Source organism: Dromiciops gliroides, chromosome 1 (assembly GCF_019393635.1).
Source record: "Dromiciops gliroides isolate mDroGli1 chromosome 1, mDroGli1.pri, whole genome shotgun sequence".
Lineage (NCBI taxonomy): Eukaryota > Metazoa > Chordata > Mammalia > Microbiotheria > Microbiotheriidae > Dromiciops > Dromiciops gliroides.
In genome coordinates, this window is record NC_057861.1 from 581697733 (window position 1) to 581706445 (window position 8713).

An 8713-nucleotide genomic window follows, 5' to 3' on the forward strand; every position below is an offset into this window, starting at 1 on the left:
AGCAACTCTCTAAGACTATAATTGCAGAGAAAGTAATGACCTGTATTGGTAAAGGAAATTTCCTTACCTGGAAGTTCCCTAAACCAATTAAGTCACAGATGGAGTCTTCATTCCAGTCTCTATTTCCTGAATCAACCTGTCTGCCTATAATGAACCTATTGTACCACGAGCCACTTGTCATCATCAGTGAATGTTCTAGTCTCTTGTTAACATCTTTTGGGAGACTTAGAAGAGGCAAACCAGCCAGTGATGCTAAATATACTAGCTGATTTATAATGGAGCAGTCCAGAGAGTGGGTGTGATGTGAGAATGACTGTATTTATAATGAGTACATTTTACCTTACACAAGGAAAGGTATTTAAGAAATTCTTGGAAACATATGAAGTCTCAAATGCTGACATTGTTGTGATTTAACTATAAATCAGTGGTTCTATAGGAACAGGGACTATTTCATTTATATCTTTTTACCTCCAGGATCTAGCATGGTACCTGGCACATAGTAGGAATTTAAATGTTCAGACTGATTGATTGATATTTCTAAAGACATTCATTTGCTCTTTTCTAATTCGTTCTCTACCATACTCCCCCACAGCAGCTGCTCCAAACCTTTTCTTTCCTCCTTCAGCCCCATAGAAGACTCTCCTGATCCTATCATCTTAGTAGAGGACTTCATATTTTATGGAGATGATATGGGTTATTCATCATGAATGAACTGACTCTTTCCCCTTACTCTATAGCTCAAAATCTCTCAACGTCATCCTTCTTCTCATCCAGATTCACAACCTGGGAGTTATCTTTAATTCATCATTATCCTTCATCCCACATGGCCAAACAGTTGCCATGTCTAATCTATGATGCCTCCACAACATCTCTCACATCCGTCACCTTCTCTCCACTCACTTAGCCACCACATAGTTCAGGCTCTCATAACTTCTTATAGAAATATTGCAAAAGCCTTTTAATTGTTTTCCCTTTCTCAAGCTTCTCCTCTCTCTAGTCTATCTTCCATTTAACTACTAACGTGATATTTTAATGCATATGTCTGATCATGTCAGCCTGCTCAATAAAATTCAGTGGCTCCCTATTACTTCTAGATTCAAAACCAAATTGCTCTATTGGTCTTCTTCACAATCTAGCTCCAATATACCTTTCCAGACTTATTATAAATTATTCCCTCCTTCCTGTTCTCTTTGGTCCATCCAGAGTAGCCAGCCTGCATGCATGACATTACTCTCTCACCTCTATGACTTTTTCTAGGCTGTCCCATAGGCTAGAACTGCACTTCCTCCTTTACCTCCATCTCTTAGAATCTCTAGTTTCCAACTTAAATGTCTTATTTGAGATCTTCGCTAATTCTCCAACTGGTACTGCCCCTCAAATTACCTTGAATTAATTTTGCATACACATGTGTGTATATATACTTTCCTCAAAAAAGTATAAGCTCCTTGAGGGCAGGAAATATTTCATTTTTGTCTGTGTCTCCAGGACCTAGCACAGTTGTTAGAACATGGTAGGAACTTAATGCACATTTGTTGATTGGTCAACATATGTACCATTAGCATAATGTAATCATATGTACTGTTTTCAGGGTCACTTGCTTGGAATATGCTTTGCCGGGGGTCAGCTAGGTGGTGCAGTGGATTAAGCACCAGCCTTGGATTCAGGAGTACCCAAGTTCAAATCTGGCCTTAGACACTTGACACTTGACACTTGACACTAACTAGCTGTGTGACCCTAGGCAAGTCACTTAACCTCCATTGCCCCGCAAAAAAAAAAGAAAAAAAGAAAGAAAGAAAAAAAAGGAAAGGAATATGCTTTGCCTTTTCATAAGGGAAGATTGCTGCATATAAAGAGCCTCTAATGCTACTGCTATTCCTCACATGGAAGAGGTTGGGGATCTTGCTTCTGGGAAAGTCATGATGATATGTAATAGAAATGCCACAGAAGGATTTTGAAATATGTGTAGAAAATCTGGTTCTGGTCTGCTAACCACAGGGTGGACAGCAGCCTCTTTGCCTACAGTTGTTAGGACCAGAATTGAGGTGCCTTCAAATGATATATTTGGCTATGAACTTGGTGGGCCAAGGCTATGTAGAAACTATGCTAAGAGAGAGCCCATTCTCCCTAGAGACTGAATTGGCCTAGGAGGTAGGAGTATACCTTCAAGGTTTCAGGGGAAATGATTGAACTTTTGTTCTCACTAGATCTTCAAAGTAAATATTCCCTTGTGATGTTAAATGATGAAAAGGAACCGAAGTGCTAGTTACTCAAAGGTACCTAAAACCAGGGGACCACAACTTGTAAAGGATCAACCAAGGACAATAAAGACACCTCCAACCCTTCAAGGTACCCCTAGAACTGTGAGGAAAAGATATAACAGCCTGGTTCTGGGATAGTGAGCCAGAGCATACTTGCTACATTTACATCGTTTTATTTATGGATCCTTCTGACTAGACTGGAAGCTCTCTGAGCTTCCCAAAGAGGGAAAATGCCCTTTTATGGCAATGGGGGAGAGAAAGGCTCTCCTTTCAGACAACAGTTATGGTATACAGCTCCACAAGAGTTCCTATACTATTGATTCCAAGGCACTGGAATAAAACATTCACCAATTCTATTGTCAAAAGGAGCCTTTGTGAGCCATGAGCTCTCTCACTCATGGCCTTGCACTACAATAAAAGCTTCAATTCAGGGTTAGGAGAAATGAAATCTCTTTTGAAAGCAATTTGCAAAACTGATTGAGAGCTCTGGAAACTTAGGAGCTGTGTGTGATGGGCCAAGCTAACTCCATCCAGGTTTTGGCAAACATTGTGATTGTTTCCTCCTTGCCTTGACATCTCGTGTTTATTAAACTCCTAACCATGGTTTGTCACATTTTCCCTTTAATTCCCAAACCCATGTGTGTGTTTGAATGAAATATGATCCATATGCTACTGATTCATTTCTACTCAACTCACTAAGAGTGAGTTACTTAGTGAGAGAGCTATTTAATGTGCAGAGGACCCTTCAGAGTTTTGCTAACCAGCTTCATTGTTGTTGCTTTTTAAACAAAGATGGCATATGGTGCCAAGGAGTCATCAACTTAAAGCCAGATACTCTCTCAGAGAGATTTCAGGCCAAATCAAAACTCAGCCTCCTTTCCAGAGTAGACATACAACTCACAGCTGCAAGTTTTGGGGATAAGAATTAATTATTTGGTTTAAAAAATGTTGGAAAAATTGGAAAGCAATCTGGCAGAAATTGGGCATAGATCAATATCCTACACCATTTACCAAGATAAGATCAAAATGGAGACATGACCTAGATATAAAAGAGAGATATTACAAGAAAATTTGAAAAATATGGAACATATTATCTAGTAGATTTATGGATAGGAGAACAATTTATGAATAAACAAGAGAGAGAGAGCAATGTGAGATGAAAGATGGATAATTTTGATTACATTAAATAGAAAAGTTTTCATACAAATAAAACAAATGTGGCCAAGATCAAAAAGAAAGCAGAAAATTGGGGGAAAAGTTTTATAGAAGATTCTCAGATAATGGTTTCACATCTCAAAAATATAAAGAATTTTATCAAATCTATAAAAAAATGTCATTCCCCAATTAATAAATGGCCAAAGGATATGAATGTGCAGTTTTCTGATAAATCAAAATAATTTGTAGTCACATGGAAAAATGTTCTAAATCATTATTGAGTAGAGAGATGCAAATTAAAACAACCTGGAAATATCATTTTATACCTATCAGGTTGGCTAAAATGATAAAAGGGGAAAGTGACAAATGTAAGAGAGGGTGTAAAAAAATTGGGACCCTAATTCATTGTTGGTGGAACTCTGAACTGATCCGACTATTTTTTTAGAATATACCCCTTTACTTCGATGACTCTGGAGGAAAGAGTGAGGCTGATGACTCTGCACAGCAATGCCCTCAAATGAAAGTCCTCTTTATTTACATGAATTGGGGAGCAGGAAGAAGTTCTGGTTCAGGAAGTAAGAAATTGGGCTTTAAACTTGATTCTACTCTTAGCTGTGTGACCTTAGGCAAATCATTTAACCTCTCTCTGTCTCATTCTTCCTATTTGGACTAGATGAGGGCTCTTAATTTTTATGTGTGTTATGGATACCTTTGGCAGTATGGTGAAGCCAATGGATACCACAGAATAGTGTGTGTGTGTGTGTGTGTGTGTGTGTGTGTGTGTGTGTGTTCAAATTTATTGCTGAAGGAAATGCCAAACTTCAGTTAGAAGTTTATGGACCACTTGAAATCTCCCAAGGATTCTCAAAGGGTTCCCAAGTTAAGAATCCCTGGACTAACACATTTCTAAACTTCCTTACAGCTCCAAATAGGAGGATCCTATGAATGTTGAGATTTCCACTCAAACTGAGGCTCATATTTGGATTTGTCATTTGGATTCATTGTCGTTGCTCATCAGTAGAAGAGCATAGATGCTTCAAACTCCAAGATTAATGGACTCCTCTCTCCATTTCCATTATTGTTCAAACAGCTGAATAATATTTTGCTTTAAGGTTTGCAAAGCACTTCTCCCACAACAACTATGTGAGGTAGGTGCATCACTAAGTGTTTGGCCTCCTGGTCAGCTGTGTGGTCCCCAAGGATCCAATCTGTTGGGTAGCCTGTTGTCTGTCATCCTAGCTATATGCCCCACCCAGCATTTTTTCTCATGATAGACTACTCCTAGATATCTGCCACCCACATCTTCTGCAATATCTCATTTGTAATGTGGTCCTAAATAAGGGTTTTGCTTAGGTCACGCCATTGTATGTTGGGTGACCACGAGCTGATATGAGTATGCATTTGAAAACCATTTCTACAAATGATCTCCCTCTTCCTTTTTCTCTTCCCATCCCCTTCCTCAACCCTGTGAAGCAATTCACCCCGCCTGACATAGCCTGGCCCCCATCACCACCACAATGCGGGTACTGGACCAAATGTAGATACCTGCTCCACTTTAGCCTCACTACCGCTCAGAACCCTTGAACTCCAGCAATCTTCCAGTGTGAGCCTGCCCAGGAGCGGGGAGTGCAGGTGTGTACAACCATACCCAGTACCAACTTTCAAAAAATGACATCTTGGTGGAAAATTCTTCTAATGCCTAGACTCAAAGAGCCTCGATAGAGAAAGGTTTGATCAAAATCTCTAAAACAGCATGAGATAAAGCTACAAAGCAGTACATACTTAAATTAGCTTAATTTGATTGAATACCTGACACTATGCTATGGTCTAGGGATACAAAGACAAAGAAAAAAATAATCCCTTTCTTCAAAACATTAACTCTACTGGAGGAAACAACAGACACACAGATTGTTGTCCAAAAAAGATGTATAAAATAAACACAATGTAATTTCTGTGAGGGGTGGGGAGTACAGCAAAGGCGGTACAGACAGAGTATATTCCAGGGGTGTGAGGGACAGCCTGTGCAAAGACAACGAAGAGGAGATAGAATGTTGCATATGGGGAAGTCAAACTAGTCTAGCTGGAACTTAGAGTGCATGAGGGGGAATAATGTGTAATCAGCCTAGAAAAACATATTGAGTCCAGGTTATGAAAGGATTTGAATGCCAAACAGAAGAGTTTGAATTATATTCTAGACGCAAGGGGGAACTATCGAAGTTTCCTGAGCAAGGGCCTAACATAGTCGAATCTGTACCTTCAAAATCTCTCATTTGTAGGCTAGCCAACATTAGCTCGGATAATTAAACCACACACTGAGTAGGAAATGCTTATAACTTGCAATGTAATGGAACTTCACCCTAACAAGGTCCTTAGGATCATGCAATAGAACTGCCTAATAGATAAATACTTTAAACATCTCAGTCCAGTTTATATGGGGTGTCAGACCCCTTAGACTGAATCCTAGATTGGAGAGACAGAGAGAGATGGATATGGATATGGGTATAGATACAGATATATACACACATGTATACCCAAATATACACATATACACACATGTGTGTATATAGATAAGGATATGGATATGGATACATACTTGTTTGTCCTTTGTTTTCTAAGAGAACCAATGACAAAACAGGGTCATGTCTTGATTTATATGTTAATTGGATTTAATTATCAACCTCACTCTCTCTTCCTGAGTCTCTGAAGTCCATTGAAGGCAAAAGTCAGGACAGCTGGCAATGGCCTGGCATGCAGTGGGCAAACTTGGCTTCTTCAAGCTCTAATTGCTCCATGGCACCTGCTTCAGCCACTTTCATGGCCAGTGGGACAAATTGTTCTCATCTACCCATTCCACTGAGGGGAGCCTTCACATGCTTGGGGTAGATAATCCTTTAACTCACTGATGGCTTTGAGGCCTATAGGTTACCCTCAACTTGGTTTAGCTTTTCTGTCAAGATGGTTTTACCAGGGTATGGCTGCTGTACATGCTGTAGTCTCGGAGCCACAGGTGAAAGTTGAGTGTCAGATGGACACCAAAGGTGGAAGAATGGCCCCAAAACGGGCTCTGCAAGCCCTCACACCAGAGATGAACTCTCTGAACACTCCATATATATATATACGTGTGTGTATGCATGTAAACACACATATACCACATACATGTGTATATATACATATATGTGTACACATATGCACAGACACACAACCCATATATGTATACATATTCATATGTACACATATTAGATAGATATCTGTGGAATGTATACATATATGGAATATATACACACATGTATGGAATATACCATATTCTATATGTTCTATATATATTCTATATATATATTCCACATATATTTCCTATATATCCATATCTATCTATCTTCAGAAAGGTTTCAATGAACAAAAGGACAACCTGTGCCTGAAATTTCCTGTTCAAATCAAGTTTTTAAAAAACTGGGTAGGGGTAGCTAGGTGGCGCAGTGGATAGAGAGCACTGGCCCTGGAGTCAGGAGGACCTGAGTTCAAAGCCAGCCTCAGACACTTAACACTTACTAGCTGTGTGACCTTGGGCAAGTCACTTAACCCCAATTGCCTCACCAAAAAAAAAAAAAAAACTGGGTAGACTGAGGCAATATTTCCCCTGTCACGCTTCATTTCCCTAGCATCTTTAGGGTGGGAGGGTACAGGGTGAGGCCTTGGAATTGAAATAAAAGAAATCAGGATTTTAAAACAAGGGGCCCTTTGTTCTGTGCTGTTGAAATGTTCATGCTTAATATATGTTGCTTTCGATCGAGAAGCTACAAGCAATTCACACACAGAGATGCACAAACACATACTATATCCAATTCAACCTCAGAGTAACCCTGTAAAGCGGTTAGAAACAACCACAATATCATGGACTGAGCTAGAAAGGGCCTTAAAAATCCTTTAGTCCAACTACTTCATTATAAAAGATGAGGAAACTAAGGCCAAATGGAAAATTATCATTATTTTTATTAATGGAAAAGTATGAGTTCTGGGGAGGGAGATGATAATAATAGCTAATATTTATATAGTGTTTACTATATGCCACGCACTGGGCTAAGCATTTTGCAATTATTATCTCATTTGATCCTCAGAACAACCCCGGGAGGTAGGTGCTATTATTATCCTCATTTTACAGCTGAGGAAACTGAGGCAAACAGATTAAATTATTTGTCCAAGGTCACACAGCTAGAAAGTGTCTGAAGTTAGATTTTAACTCAGACCTTCCTGATTTCAGTCATAAGGGTCAATCAATAACAGGGTTAAGAATTAAATTTTTCCATCTTTCCATCTTTTTGCTCTAAACATAATTGTCAATATCTACTTCTATACAAGAATCCTCACCTAGGGAATCCTGAATGAACGGACCAAAGTGTGAAAAGCCTCCAGCTTTGTAATTTACAAACATATTCTCAATCAACTGCTTCTCTTGGCCAAAGAATCTTGTCTCAAGTAAAGCCGATCCCCGGATTTTAAAACAATATGTTTTCTTGCAAGAACTTCTAGAATTCTCCAAGAGGCAGCAAAGAATGACAATCCTTTGCACTGACCCAGACCATAACTCCTCTCTGCTTTAGGAGACCACCTTTGCGAATTTATGATGGCCAAAAGAATCATCCCTTAGAGGCCCATATCCCTGAGTTTAGACAGACTAGGGCTGTATCCCAAGAGTTTCCAGTTTAGTAAGACCTTCCAGAGCTTCTGTTCTGCTGTCATAGTCTACAAGAACCCGGGGACACTTCCATGCCGTGGATAAGCCATCAAAATAGTCTGGAGATAGTAGATCTAATTACAAACTATTAAGCTTACATTTTCATTGCCCTTTGTGATTGTGAATCAGCTTGCTGTGGATGGGAAGGGAAGGGGAGAGGAAAGGAGGAGAGAGAAGGAAAAAAGCATTTATCTAGTGCTTATTATGTGCCAGGTACTGTGCTAAGTACTTTTTAAATATTTATTTTTATTTGTTTATTAAATATTTCTCAATTACACGTAAAATTTTTTAACATTCATTTTTAAATTGTTTGAGTTCTAAATTCTCTCTTGCCCCTCCCCCTACTTAAAAGACAAGCAATTTGATATAGATTATGCATGTCAAGACAAGCAAAACATATTTCCGTATTAGCCATATTGCAAAAAGAAAACATACAAAACCCCCCCAAGAAAACAAAGTAAAAAAGGATGTTTCAGGGCAGCTAGGTGGCGAAGTGAATAAAGCACCGGCCTTGGATTCAGGAGTACCTGAGTTCAAATCCAGCCTCAGACATTTGACACCTACTAGCTGT